We start from the raw sequence: 12,932 nt of genomic DNA, 5'->3' as shown, positions 1-12,932 counted from the left end.
TGCTGGTGAGTAAATGATGTTTTAGCGGCTTATATATTTCATAATCTTTCACATTTATAGTATCCCCGTCATACGCCATGAAGGCACTTGGGAGGCATGGAGGTAGAGTTCCACGCTTTCCATGACCTCGGCACTAGAATGAGGTGGTGTAGTCGACATCACGCTCCGACCGCCTTTTACCGTCTGAAAAGACCCGGTATACAATTTTATAGGAGGCTGAGTGAACCTCGGGGTCGTTCTGGAAGTTTGGCAACGAGAAAAATCCCGTCACCACTAGGGATCGAACCCTGGACCTTTTATAGTTTGCCAATAACACCGATAATGCACTGTCTCCTGAACAAGCGTGTGCAACGCACCTGCCGATTGAATTGCCGTTTTCCGGCCGGGAGATAATTTGCTCATTTTGTATAAAATAAGTTACTTTACTTTTGCATATGAAATATTCTACATATTGTATGTTGAAATTTTAAATTAAAATATGATTAATTTCTTATGTACCTCCTTCATCATATGTTTTCAGGTAAATTATATATAATAAATTTAAAATATGGCCTCATTTCGATGAGCTAATATAAGGCAATCCTAATCTCATTCGAGTTCATAATTTCCTTCTTTTCTTTATTCACTCGCTGAGACTGGTCAATATAATTCGGCAACACTGATACAAGCAAGTGCAATGATATGTAGCAATTCTTCATCCTGATCCTTGTCAGTCCATAAGAAAATACGGCCATGGTTGCAATATGAAAGTTTGTTTTAAATATAACTTTTCGCCCAATGAATTAACCAGGAGCGCAGTATTTATTTATTTTTTTGAAGCATGGACAATTAGAAAAAGAGATGAGAGAAGAATAATAGCGGCTGAAATGCGATAAGAGCAGTATCCCAAAAATGATCTTCTGTTACAGATGGCCAGGGAAAAGATCAATAGGACTTCCTGCAAAAAGATGGATCTAGTCCGTAACATGCCACATGGCCTAACACATGTTGGAGGGTTATGATGATGATTATGCTTTTTTTCATAATATACTTAAACCTATGAGTTAAAAATAAGTAAAAGAATACAGTGTGCAAAGTTTCATCCTTCAAACTTTAAGAAAAACAACAAAATAAGGTCCACACCTGTGGAGTAACGGCTAGCGCGTCTGGCCGCGAAACCAGGTGGCCCGGGTTCGATTCCTGGTCGGGGCAAGTTACCTGGTTGACTTTTTTTCCGGGGTTTTCCCTCAACCCAATATGAGCAAATGCTGGGTAACTTTCGGTGCTGGACCCCGGACTTATTTCACCGACATTATCACCTTCGTTTCATTCAGACGCTAAATAACCTAAGCTGTTGATAAAGCGTCGTAAAATAACCTACTGAAAAAAAAAATAAGGCTTAATATTTTGGATAAGATGTTGATACTGAGCAATGCGGATTCTAGAACTGCAACTCAGAGAGAAAAAAAAACAAATAGTGGACCTACTGTCTTGAAAAGAAGCTACTTGTATCTATATATGTGTTCATAAATGTGAGGGCGTATTCCTGACACCAAAACATAACAAAAGGTTCATAAGAACATGGGTCCGCAAACCCTTCGTTAGGGAGTTATGAAAGGAATTTCCTGTAGTGACCCCTGATCATGTAATTCACCTCAAACTTACATTTTTCCCACTTTCTTCATTACAGTTGGTCATGACTTTTTTTTTTGTCTGATTGCCTTTTGTTCTGTTTTGTGTTATTCACAGTAACATTCATCACATCACAAGACGTATTCAGTGAGAGAAATGATGGATATGCACTACATTTATGGCCTAGCAGATAGGAATACGGTAGCAAATTTTCACAGAGTACGGCAAAGCATGGAACGCAGGCTCAGGGCATGCATCGAAGCAGGAGGAGGTAACTTTGAGCAATTTTTGTAAATATGTGTTGTTAAATGCATCACATGTACTATTACCAATAAACCCATAACTCCCTAACGAAGAGTTTGCGGATCCATGTTCATATAAAGTTTTTGTTATGATTTGGTGTCAGGAACACGCCCCCACATTTATGGACACATATATAGATACACCCTGTATATGTTTCTTTCTGAAATATAAAATATTAAGCAGAAAAATATTAAGTTAGTTACATCATGAAAAAAGTAACTGCATTATTTCGAAATCGTAAACCAAATAATATGTCATCATAAATCGTTAGCTTGATGATGAAAGATGGAAAAAAAAAACACATTAAATAAAAATAAATGTCTCTTGAGCTGAATGTAAGGTGCAGAGTGTACAATATGAACAGAAAATAGGAAATTGATGGTGCAGGTCTTCAAAATTCCAATTTAATCAATGGACCTCATGTGTCCACTAAGAACAACATGCCGAAACTTCGTGCAACATGTAGCCGTGATGGACATAGGACTCAAACATTCTTAAGGAAGTAAGCGAAACTGTTTTTAAATTAAAATTGTGAAGTTCGTGACAGATTACAGTCTGTTACATAAGCAGGAACAATACTAGAATATCACAAAAACATAAATCACACGGAAACCAACATTTCTACATGTTCATTGACTTTCTTTGTTTTGTATCTGGAATAGATATCGTATAGTTACAGCAACGGAGCCAACTACCCGCTTGACGACGTCGCGCTATGTTGAACTGTCCATGGCCTCTATGAACAAGCTGAGTCGAGCGTATTAAATAACATAACCTGTCAGTCAGTCTGTATAAATTTACATATATTTTGTCAAAGCTCTAACTAGAGGTCGCAGAATGAGTAATAATTCAAGTAGTGGAAACTAATTCTCAATGGCAAGGAACGAATAAGTAGAGTGGAAAGGTTGTTAACGTCTTATTAGAAGGACAGAGTACACAATTTTAGAACAAAAGTTGATAAAAAAGTTATATTTAAACTCTGACTGATTTTAAATAAAAATGGAAACGAATATATTACGATTCACCTTGTTGCTATTTTGGTATTAGAATTTGTCCCTGATAGAACAACCAATGTTGTAAAATATAGCTGATAGCATTGATATTTTTCTTTGATTGGTCGTATAACGACGCTGTAACAATTACTAGGTTAATTTTAGCGTCAATAGATTGGTGTTAGCGAAGTGGTATTTGGCGAAATAAGGCTGATTCGCCATGCGATTACTTGATGTTCGTCTTACATTTGGGGAAAACCTTTGAAAATATCAAATCATATAATCGACTAAAGCGGGAATCGAACTCACACCCGTCAGCAAGCAGACGCGCTACTGTCTGATCTATGTCATTGGTACAAGTAATATGGTGGGCATTTTCCATTGCCGCAATGAAAAGTTAAAACGAAATATTTCGAAGATTGGCTCTATCTTTATCTTCGGACGAAACAATGTAAGTTAGATTGAGAAGGGGTATGCTACCTACTTATTGAGGTCGTTAGAAAACAGCTATCGGTACTGTAATTCCGCTTGATTCGTCAACGATAGCTGAGTTGTAATAAAAGAAAGAAAGAAAGAAAGAAAGAAAGAAAGAAAGAAAGAAAGAAAGAAAGCAAAAGAAAAGAAAGAAATAAGAAAGAAAAAGAAAAGAAAGAAATAAGAAAGAAAAAGAAAAGAAAGAAATAAGAAAGAAAGGGAAGAAGAAAAAAGAAAGGGAAGAAGAATAAAGAAAGAAAAGAAAAAGAAAGGAAGGAAATAATATGAAAGAAAGAAAGGAAGAAAAGAAAGAAAAAGAAAGGAAGGAAATAATAAGAAAGGAAAGAAAAAGGAAGGAAGGAAATACTAAGAAAGAAAAAGAATGGAAGGGAATAATAAAAAAGGGAGAAAGGAAAGAAAAAGAAAGGAAGGAAATACTAAGAAAGGAAGGGAAGAAGAAGAAAGAAAAGAAAAAGAAAAGAAAGGAAATATTAAGAAAGAAGGAAAGAAAGAAAGAAAGGGAAGAAGAAAGAAAGAAAGGAAATAATAAGAAAGAAAGAAAAGAAAAGAAAAGGAAGGAAATAATACGAAAGAAAGAAAAGAAAAAAGGAAGGAAATAATAAGAAAGAACAAGAAAAGAAAGGAAGGAAGGAAATAATAAGAAATGAAAGAAAAAGAATGGAAGGGAATAATAAGAAAGAAAGGAAGAAAGGAAAGAAAACGAAAGGAAGGAAATACTAAGAAAGGAAGGGAAGAAGAAGAAAGAAAAGAAAAAGAAAGGAAAGGAAATATTAAGAAAGAAGGAAAGAAAGAAAGGGAAGAAGAAAGAAAGAAAGAAAGAAAGAAAGGAAATAATAAGAAAGAAAGAAAAGAAAAGAAAAGGAAGGAAATAATACGAAAGAAAGAAAAGAAAAAAGGAAGGAAATAATAAGAAAGAACAAGAAAAGAAAGAAAGGAAGGAAATAATAAGAAAGAACAAGAAAAGAAAGAAAGGAAGGAAATAATAAGAAATGAAAGAAAAAGAATGGAAGGGAATAATAAGAAAGAAAGGAAGGAAAGAAAACGAAAGGAAGGAAATACTAAGAAAGGAAGGGAAGAAGAAGAAAGAAAAGAAAAAGAAAGGAAGGAAATATTAAAAAAGAAAGAAAAGAAAAGAAAGGGAAGGAAATAATACGAAAGAAAGAAAAGAAAAGAAAGGAAGGAAATAATAAGAAAGAAAGAAAAAGAAAAGAAGAAAGAAAGGAAAGAAAGAAAGAAGAATAAAAGAAGAAAGAAAGGAAATAATGGAAGGAAATAAGAAAGAAAAAGAAAAGGAGAAAGAAGGGAAAGAAAGGAAGGAAGTGGTCGTTAGCACTCGCTGAATAGAGTAGAGTGCATGCAGGGTAGGGAAATACGCTCCGTCGTGCACAAGGGATAGAGAGACAGCATACCCACCAGCAGCCACGGATGCACGCTGGGGCAGCGTCTTGTCAGCGGGTAAGAGACGCTAGCCCGAGAGTGCAGTGTTCTGATGGCCGCTGGTATAGAGTTTGAAAATAGTAAAAATATAACATCCGTGACAACAGAATGGCTGTTATACAGGGACATCATTTTATTTTTACTAATATTTCTAATATTAACCTGGCTATACCTTTTGATCAACAATTAAGTACCGGAAACACTTTTTGCTACCCCCTTCCATGACTGAAGTTCGATGATTCTGGAGTAATATACAAACAAATCACTCTACTAGATATAGGAGGGAAGAAAAGTAGTTCATCCATTTACGTAAACTAGGAAATATCGCGATTTTGAGTTTGATAATTTTCATTAGGTTTTTGCTTAATCAAAATACAGTACAGTATTAACAGTACGTGTTTTTACTCACGAATTGAGTTATCCATGCGAACGTATTCATTATGCAGTGTATATTATACTGTCTACATCACATTAGCGTACAATATAAAGAATGAAGTTGAATTGAAAAATAATCATAATATGGATATTTAAACACTTTTTGAAAATGGTGACCGTTCATTTCGATACAGGCTTCAGTTCTTTTGTGTATATTATCGCACTACAGACTATTGCATCTAATTCCAATTACCAGTTTCGTCCTTCGTATTAGTAACTCACGTTGAAATAATTCTGCACCTAATCTATAAAAGAGTACCTTACGTACTGTAAATTCATCTTCACTTCTGCCCGACTCGCACAGATAAAATGACTCCGACATGCTATCTACTGTCCAAGTGGTTATGTCGTAGGATCGTAGAAGGGGGGAAATCACGTGACAGTTAATTATTTAACGAGGTCCTTTTATTTAAGTTATTTTAAGCAATTGTATAGGTATAATATTACGTAGATGTCCAATTCCTAACAGAAATTAATGTTCTCAGAAAAGAGCTAAGACAGCCCAGCCACTAGCATTTACAGAGAGGCGAATAGAAGCAGGTGGGGGAAACCGGGATGCGACGTAGGCAAATGGAAAGTGATGCAATATTGAAAGCTCTTTCGTCACTGGAAAATGTGAACATATTTTTGGAACGTACCGTTTACTATGACCGTAAGGCTACTATGACTGTATATGCGGTCTTGGATCTGTGTCGAGGACAGTTGAACTTCATTAGTAGAAGGGGTGGGAGTGAAGTACATTCAAAAACTCGGGTGCAATAAAAATTGAAGTAAAAATAAAATGATGTCCCTGTACATGCGTGTCAACGCAGTAACTAGAACGCATATTTTCTTCTACTTAATAATTCACTTTAAAGGATTTTGTCTGCTGTGAGGCTTCGTAAGACATAGTAACATACCCGTAAAACTTAAGAATTCAAAACAGTTTACAATTCGTAAATGAAGATAATAACAATAACACTGTGATAAAGTCACTTGGACTTGCTTTTAAACGGAGTCCTTTCACCGTGACAAACCATTATCACTATCATTCCAAATGTCGACAGTATACAATATGAAACGGGTTTCCCATATATTTTCCAGTGATAAACAGCGGTCATGTTGAAACCACGACACGGTATTATTTAACCTTTTAAGTTGTGGTTGTGTTTATGCGTCTTCAATATTCTTCAAAACGAAGAAATGCAGACAGTACTTTGACATGTACAGAGACATCATTTTATTTTTACTTCAATTTTTATCGTACCTGAGTTTTTGAATGCACTTCACTCCCACCTCCTCTACTAGTAAACTTTCAACCGTTCTTCACACAGAACCAACCGTATACAAAGTCGCCTTAAGGGCATAGTAAACACACACAGTATAGTACGTTCCAGAAATATGTTCGCGGTTTACAGTGACGAAAGAACTTTCAATATTGAATCATATTCTCGCACAAGTACTGTCGTCCGTTTGCCTATGTCGCATCCCGGTTTCCCCTACCCGCTTCTGCTCGCCCCTCTATAAAGGCTAGTGGCTGGGCTGTCTTAGCTCTTTTCTGAAAACATTAATTTCTATTAGGAATTGGACGTCTACGTATTATTATACAACTGTTTGAAATAACAAATAAATGGGCCTCGTTAATTAATTGTCACGTGATTTCCTCCTTTTTAAGACCCTGCGACAAAACCATTTGGACGGTCAGTAGATAGCATGTTTGAGTAATTTTATCTATTCGGATCGGGCAGAAGTGAATATTGAATTTACAGTACGTAAGGTACACTTTTATAGAGTAGGTACAGAATTATTTCAACATGAGTTACTAGTACGAAGGACGAAACTGGTAATTGGAATTAGGTACAATAGTCTAGAGTGCGATAATATACACAAAAGAATTGAAGCCTGTACCGAAATGAACGGCCACTATTTTCAAAATTGTGGCTGCAATGCTGATGTAGATCGAAGAATATTCCAGGCAAGAAGCTCGATAAAAATGCTGAATGGGATTCTATGGAGTAGGAATCTTAGTAAACAAACAAAGAAGAGAATCCTTCAAACAGTCATTGAGAGTACCGTATTTTAACTTATGGTGCTGAGGGTTGGACGTTAGTAGAGAGGCAGAAAAGTACTAGAATATTGGCGGTAGAGATGGATGGGATCCGAAGAGGGGCTAGGATATCTAGGTTTGAAAGAAGGAGAAATGAAGATGTAAGACAGCTAATGGAAATGGAGGAAACTGTTATCGAGAGAATTGAAAGACGAACTCTGCAATGGTATGGGCACGTCAATAGAATGGATTGTGAAAGACGTCCTAAAACTTTCCTCCATTGGTCACCTTCTGGAAGAAGAAAGCGTGGACGGCCGAGAGCATCATGTAAGTCTGGTGTAGTCCAAACGATGAAGCAACATAATCTGAAGGAAGGGGACTGGCAGGACCGTGAAGTATGGAAGATGGGAATACAGGGTAACTGCTGACAAGTGGAAATGCCCTCAAAAGTAAAAAAAAGGAAGTGTTTAAATATCCATATAATGATTATTTTCAATTTAACTTCATCTTCTATATTGTACGCTAATGTGCTGTAGACAGTATAATGTACACTGCATAATGAATACATCCGAATTGATAGCTCAGTTCGTGAGTAAAAACACTTATTTTTTATACAGTACTGTATTTTGATTTAAAAAAAAACAATAAAAATGATCAAACTCAAAATCGCGATATTTTCTACTTTACGTAAATGGATGAACTACTTTTCTTCCCTCCTATACCTAGTAAAGTGATTTGTTTGTATTTTACGCCAGTATCATCGAACTCCAGTCATGGAAAGGGGTAGCAAATAGTGTTTCCGGTCCTCAACCGTTAGTCCAAAGGTATAGCCAGGTTAATATTAGAAATGTTAGTAAAAATAAAATGATGTCCCTGTATATCTTCAGTATTTAAATGAATGATATTCTAAACAAGTTTGCAGAGCAGAGTATTGGAGGAATTCAAATTACCAGGGCGATGAAAATTTCCAACTACGATATTTGCAGATGATAAACTCATGATATCAGATTCAGAAGGTGACTTACAGATTTGAAATCACAAATTAAACAAAATTGTAAAAGGCGATGATTTAAAAATTTCAACAGCAAAATATAAAGTAATGCCTAAAGTCCTGCGTTCGGTTATCTAAAGTCTCTAAACAGCCCATAACAGTTAGTTATGTATGGAGTATAGTTTCATGTTATCCAACTCTACTTAGTTCAGGTCTGCTGTTCAGTGATCATAAGAAAAAAAGAACAAAGATGGACGGTTGGAAATAGGTGCTACAACAGAAAAATTTGGTAGCTAGCACGTCATTAGGAAAGAAAGAAATGTATTTTATCAGAAAGAAGGAAAAACTGTTTATTTGAAACACTTAAAAAATGTTTACAGGCAATGATTGTAATGCATAAAGACTCGTAAAGCACGCACTCATACTGTGTTTTATTTAAGTTTGTGCTGACATTTGTATTTTTTAATTTGTTAATTCCAAACTTTAATTAGATCTAAAGTAATTAGATGCGTTTTACTTATTGTAAAACTCAGGGATATACAAATTCCGGGCGCCAGGTAGCCATGACGACTAAAAATTGTATGTGGCGCCTGAATTGTTTATTGACTTCAAAATTGTTTAAGACTTCGATTTCTTTCAGATAGATGGTGGGGTTTAAAAAGGGCGCGTCAGCTGCAATGGCTATTTGCGACCTTGATTTCTTTTATGTCACTACGACTAATATATAAAGAAAAAAGCGGCTGTAGGAAGAAATTAGAATATGCTTTTTAAATTAATATCGTTACATTTGTTTCGCATCTAAAGATATTGTCCTACTAGCCGTACCCGTGCGCTCCGCAGCACCTGTTAGAAATAAATATAAAGTTATTACATAATTAAAATAGGACGTTTGATCCAGGGAACATTCTTGTTTGATAGAAGGATAAATTGTTTAATATGTTACTTAATTTAAATTGTACTTAAATAATTAAAATGCGGACATTTTGGTCCAGAGACCACTCATTGGTGCAATGACAATTCCTTTAACATGTTTCTTAATTGTTAGTACATGCAACCATAGTTTAATGAAGATTGACATATCATTTAGTTTTAATGTGTATACTTTATATTACTTGCTATATGTTTCAGAAGTTACTGTAATAACATTGTAGAATTATATTCATCTAGAGAAACTACACTTTCCAATGGTGAAATAATAATTAAACAATTAAGTAGCTTTCGATATTACTTCATACAAACACAGAAACATTCTCTTAGGCTATGTTTAATAGCTTTCGATTATTGTTGTCCAAGGCCCCTTATAGACGAAGTCATTTGTTTTTATTTCAGCACAGCGCCTTAGAACCAACCAACCAATCACATGACGTGACGCATAACTTTAGTTATGCAATTTGTTTCAAGTAACACACCTTCTTTAGGTGTTTGCCTTGTCTGAATTCATAAGAAACATGAGGAGGCCAGCCTCCAATAATACAAAATCATTTTAACAAAAAAGTTACATATACACAACAAAAATTATTGGATCAATTGGCTAGTAAAGCTTTTGTACATCTGTGTGGGCCTATGATGTTATAATTTCCAAGAGCGTTGAGAAGTGGATTTGGATGCTCTTGTAGATATCTGCCGTAGAGATGAGTGATGTGTCGGATTATGATGCTTTGGATGGTTTCGAGACCCAGGTCCTCATGAAGTTGGAGCGTCTTAGATGGCGTTGCTATTGTAATTTTAAAACTCATTTATCTCATTAAATATCAGTCCTATCAAAATTTTGCATGGGATAAAAGTTATCGAACATTATTTTTAAAGAAATATATATTTTTCATGAAAATCAATAATAAGAGCGATATTTCAATTTATTTAATTCAGGCCCCTTATAACCCCCCTTTTAAATACAGTATTTTGAATGCCATATAGCCTAAAATCTAAGTTACAACGAACTTAATTTATATTCCAATTTTCATATAAATCAGTTCAGCCATTATCGCGTGAAAAGGTAACAAACAACCAGACAGACAGACATACAAACAAACATTTCAAAAAAGCGATTTTCGGTTTCAGGATGGCTAATTATACATGTTAACACCAATTATTTTCGGAAAATCGAAAATTACCAGAAAAATTTTGGCTACAGATTTATTATTAGTATAGAAGATATTGCTTCAGAGCATCTCTGAGAGCCTGTGTTTGCACTGCTTACATAGTTGATATTGTTTAATAGAAGTATATTTCAGTATATGTATCTTTATCTTAGCGCTTATTGTATGTCTGGACGAAATGTAGCAGGTCCCGAAAATAAAGGGGCTGGCTCCTGTTGTTTCTTTTTTATTTTTTAGTTTCGTCTATCCCTAGTAAAATTATTTTTTATTCCATATAAGCTGCCTTTAAATATATACAGTACTTTGTCTTGTTGTTATTAAATAAAAGTGATATATTCCTGTTGTTCAACTTCCACACACAAATAAACAGATGTAGACAATCAGTACTGGTGCATGAGAGAAGACTCCCTGGTTCACAGAAGCGTGAACTGTCGACTGTCTCCATACGAAGCTATTTTATACTGTAGTATGATCGATGTACAGTCGTAGAAAAAAGTTTTGTAGCACAGATGCTTTATAAGTTCCACAAAAGAGGCAGTGCGCATGATCTGGGGACGAGCGACCTGGTTCACAAGAGAAGGACTAGTTGTGGTAATAAAATTAGTTTGGTTTCGTTGTATGCCTCCTTTCTGGAAGTTATAAAGTATCTGAGCGGCAAAACTTTTTCTAAGACTGTAGCTTATCCAACGTAACCAAACGCAGGACTCTAGTTTTGACGTTTGGAGATAAAACTCAAAGACAATAAAAAAATTAATCAACAAGATTATCGAGCAAGTAAATACTGTACATTCAAGTGTCTGAATTTTAAATTGAAATGAACGAAACACTGACAGTAAAATTTCAAACTTTTTAAAAGAACTAAAACGATTAATATCCGAAAAAAATATAAAAGTAAAATTGTACAATACAATAATCCTTTCTATGTTATTATATAGCTGTGAAATTTGGGCTATTAAAGCCGAGATGACATTTATGTGACGTACAGCAGAATACAATTGACTTCAAACCAAACGATGAATTTTTGTAATAGCTGAAAGTAATTCTTGCTGTAATAAAATAGCAGAATACAAAAGGAATTAGGTTCAGCTTGTAAACAAAAATTAATAATTAAGTATATTATAAATGGAAGAAGAGTGCAGCGCCGAGCAATGAGGAAAATGACGGATGAATCCTACGGCCGGAATATCCACAATGGCCTATATTCTTCAAATCTGGTATTTGTTTACTTTATCGACACAAACTCTGGCCAGATGCAGTATTATCTCACCTAACACACTCTAACCTTGCCACATTCCTCAGCCTCATGTCACCTATCCCTTCACCTAACCCACTCAACGTTCTCACATTTTTCGACCTCGACCTCATGCCACTTAGCTATCCCCTCATCAACCCCACCCTAGTCTTTCCACGTCCACGGTCTCCTATCACTTAACTATCCATCATCTAACCTGGTCACAGTCCTTTGTTACATATCCCCTCATCTACCCATTCTAACCACAATCTAGTATATACAGTCACGAAGCTTGAGTTGTGAGGATGCTAGGAAAAATTGACTGTGCCGGTACTATTTCGCATTGTCTGTAATGAGGCGATATTAGGGATTCTAGTGGTTAGCAACTATCTATGGATGCATATTTACTACGTATTGAGCTTCGTGTCTGTATATACTAGAGCCAGTGGTCGTCAGCACTCGCTGAAATGTGCAAAGTGTAAGCGGTGCCGTCCCGTGTGCACCGTCGTGCAGCAGGAAGAGATAGAGAGCATACACGCTAGCAGCTACGAGTGCACCATGGTGCACTGCGTTTTCCGCGGGTAGGCGACGCTAGCCCCAGGGTGCTCTGTGCTGACGACCACTGTTAACTAGACTGTGGTCTAACCTTGTCATATTCCTCGGCCTTATCACACTTAGCTATCAACTCACCTAACCCATTCTAACCTTGCTACAGTCCTCTGTCGTCTGTTAATTATACCTTCACCTAACCCACTCCAACCTCACATTCCTAGGCCTCACGTCTCATGTCACTTATCTATCCCTAACCTAACCTAACCTAACCTTTAATTCGAAGTATTTATAGTGTTTTACGAAAATACGCGCCGGCGGAAAAAATATGGTGGAACATGATAACTGCGATGCGATGTTAACCATTAATATGTGCAAAGTACGGTAAACTCATGGTGCTGTTAATGTAAATAATTACGATAAATAATTTTATTATGAATAATAACAAATAATATACACAGACTAAATAATAATAAAAATAAATAATAATAATAACAAATATACTTATTCGCGATTTTTCTTCAGTACCCTGTAAGAAATTATCTAGAGAATAAGAAATTACCCGTAGCATATTTGTCCTTCATAAATCTCTCAATAACTTCCTCTAATTTTAATACTGACACGTTGTAGCGAGTGGATCACACTACCTTAACCCTTGCGTTCATTTTTATCCCCCCCCTCACATTTTTACCTCATAATATATACCACGAATTTAATCATGAAATGGCATACAGAACAGGTCCCTTTCTATCTCATAACAGTGAGT

Source organism: Periplaneta americana, chromosome 9, assembly GCF_040183065.1.
Source record: "Periplaneta americana isolate PAMFEO1 chromosome 9, P.americana_PAMFEO1_priV1, whole genome shotgun sequence".
Classification (NCBI taxonomy): domain Eukaryota; kingdom Metazoa; phylum Arthropoda; class Insecta; order Blattodea; family Blattidae; genus Periplaneta; species Periplaneta americana.
This window is presented reverse-complemented; position numbering follows the sequence as displayed.